At 29.3% G+C, this 2500-nt stretch overlaps 1 protein-coding gene across 1 annotated transcript in view; it reads right to left on the bottom strand.

Annotated features, from left to right (window-relative positions):
* Positions 1-2500, bottom strand: part of LOC137640693 (probable G-protein coupled receptor No9) — a 221535-nt gene that overhangs the window by 154887 nt on the left and 64148 nt on the right. The window lies entirely within an intron of this gene.

Below are 2500 nucleotides of genomic sequence, written 5' to 3'. Positions count from 1 at the left end.
GATCAGGAAACTTTTCCGAGCTAAAAGGGCACCGCTGTGAGTCGGTGCAAATATGACTCGCTAAAAGAAATGGACTATAGTTTGGACATGTGGTAGATTTTTATTTTCCGGTGTTAGCCGTCCAGCGTGACAGGAAAAAAGTGTGTGTATATATATATATATATATATATATATATATATATATATATATATATATATATATATATATATAATTGTGTGTGTGTCCATACTAGAATTCGAATATATGTCTCAGAATTAAAAACAAAATTGACATTAGGCCTTAAAATCCGGCTTCTGCAACATGTGTTCGAATCCTGGCACGCGTAGAAACCCTTTCCCCTTTGGGTAATTTTTTTTTCTATGCAGAGTGGATTTGATATTGAAATTATTTATAGCTCAATATTTGAAAGTATTAAATTCACCTGACTTAGGGGCAAAATTTGTATATCAATTATATATATATATATATATATATATATATATATATATATATATATATATATGTGTGTGTGTGTGTGTGTGTGTGTGTGTGTGTGTGTGTATGTATGCGCACATGCAAGTCTGTATATTTTGCAAAATACGAATGTGTAAATATTAATAATGAGTATTTTGCTAAAAGTCTAATACATCAACTTTGAATGGTTCGTTTATTTCTGTATCATTTGTTATTATGAAACACTTTCTCAGTGTATCATTCTATTTAATTTTGTGATTGGGTCTTAAGAATACATTTTGACGCTGTGCTTGAATGTCACTAATGTGTGAATTTTGTGGAAACATTTGCAAATCAAGGTTTAATGCAGAATTTCTTGTGTCGCTGAAATATAAGTTAAACGAACTCTTATTGGAAATAGTTTTCTTTTTTCTTTATTGAAATTATGTATATTTTTATGTCAATGAAGAGTTTATTTTTAATTATTTTTCACCTGGATTTTTCTATTAATTTCGTGCCAGTGGTAATTTGATAGCGTAAATATTAGCTATATTTGTTGTAACTATTAGTAATATCACGGTCGCTGGTATAACTCCAATCATAATCATTGCAATTTTTGCTGACCCATCACTACGAGAATGGCCATTCTATTTGCTATTGAATTTGAAATAATTAGTGATATTTGATATGCATTTTGCTAATTGATATCTGTGAGTGTTGTTCATAAAATTTTCGTTACCAGATGCCCTATTTATTCAAGTTGTCACCTTTTTTTTATTATATTAATGTAAGTAATTTTTTTTCCTCGGAACTCCAACGTTGCGGAAGATCATAGAATGTTACCAATGCTTTAAATAATTTATACTTGATTTTCCTAGAATTTTAACAATGTTTTCAATAATGTTTACTAAATTTCATGCAATTCCACCAATGTTTTTAAGAATGTTTACTGAATTTCATGCAATTCCAACAATGTTTTTAAGAATGTTTACTAAATTTTATAGAATTCTAACAACGTTTTCAAGAATGTTTACTAAATTTCATACAATTCTACCAATGTTTTCAAGAATTTTTACTAAATTTCATAGAATTCCACCAATATTTTCACTAATTTATAATTGATTTTAATAGAATTCTACCAATGCTTTAAAGAATTTATACTTATTTTTCATTAAATTCTACCAATGTTTAAAAAAATTTTTTTTTACTAAATTTCATAGAATTCTACCAATTTTTCAAGAATGTTTACTAAATTTCATACAATTCTCTCAATGTTTTCAAGAATTTATAATTAATTTTGATAGAAGTCCACCAATGCTTTAAAGAATTTATACTTAATTTTCAAAGAATTTTACCAATGCTTTAAAGAATTTAGACTTAACTTTCATAGAATCCGACCAATGCTTTAAAAACATTAAACTTGATTTTATTAGAATTCCAACAATGGTTACAAGAATTTATACTTGATTTTATGGGAATTTTAACAATGCTTTCAAGAATTCAAACTTGACTTCCCCATTCCTCCGAGCAGAATATTTAAAAAAAGAAAAGAAAAAAGATCCTAGAAAAATAGTGATAGGGAAGGGTATATTCAAAGCGTCCTCCTTTTCACAGGATTTTTTGAATACCTGTCTCGAGTTTTCGGCGATAACCAGAAAAGTCGGCATCTGGTTATCCCAGGACTTTGGGTCAAAAGAAGTTTGCGTTCTTATTCCATAACGTTATTTTATTTTACAAGAGTGCAAGGAAGATAATACATCCGGTGTATATTTTTTTTTTTTTTTTTTAGATAGCCTTTCAAAACAATGGGAGGATGGAACTTGCAGCCAAAGGGTGCTCTCGAGATCTTTAAAGACAACACAACTCAAAACTTCATGGCTCTATTTGGAGTAAAAACAAGAGAGAGAGAGAGAGAGAGAGAGAGAGAGAGAGAGAGAGAGAGAGAGAGAGAGAGAGAGAGAGAGAGAGAGAGAATTGTAAAGGGTACGAAAAATAATAAAAAGACGTAGCCATGTGTCGTTGGTATCATTGTTAAAAGACTTTTTCATAATTTTATAGCATCGTCAA

This window comes from Palaemon carinicauda, chromosome 5 (assembly GCF_036898095.1).
Source record: "Palaemon carinicauda isolate YSFRI2023 chromosome 5, ASM3689809v2, whole genome shotgun sequence".
NCBI classification, from domain to species: domain Eukaryota; kingdom Metazoa; phylum Arthropoda; class Malacostraca; order Decapoda; family Palaemonidae; genus Palaemon; species Palaemon carinicauda.
This window is presented reverse-complemented; position numbering and strand designations above follow the sequence as displayed.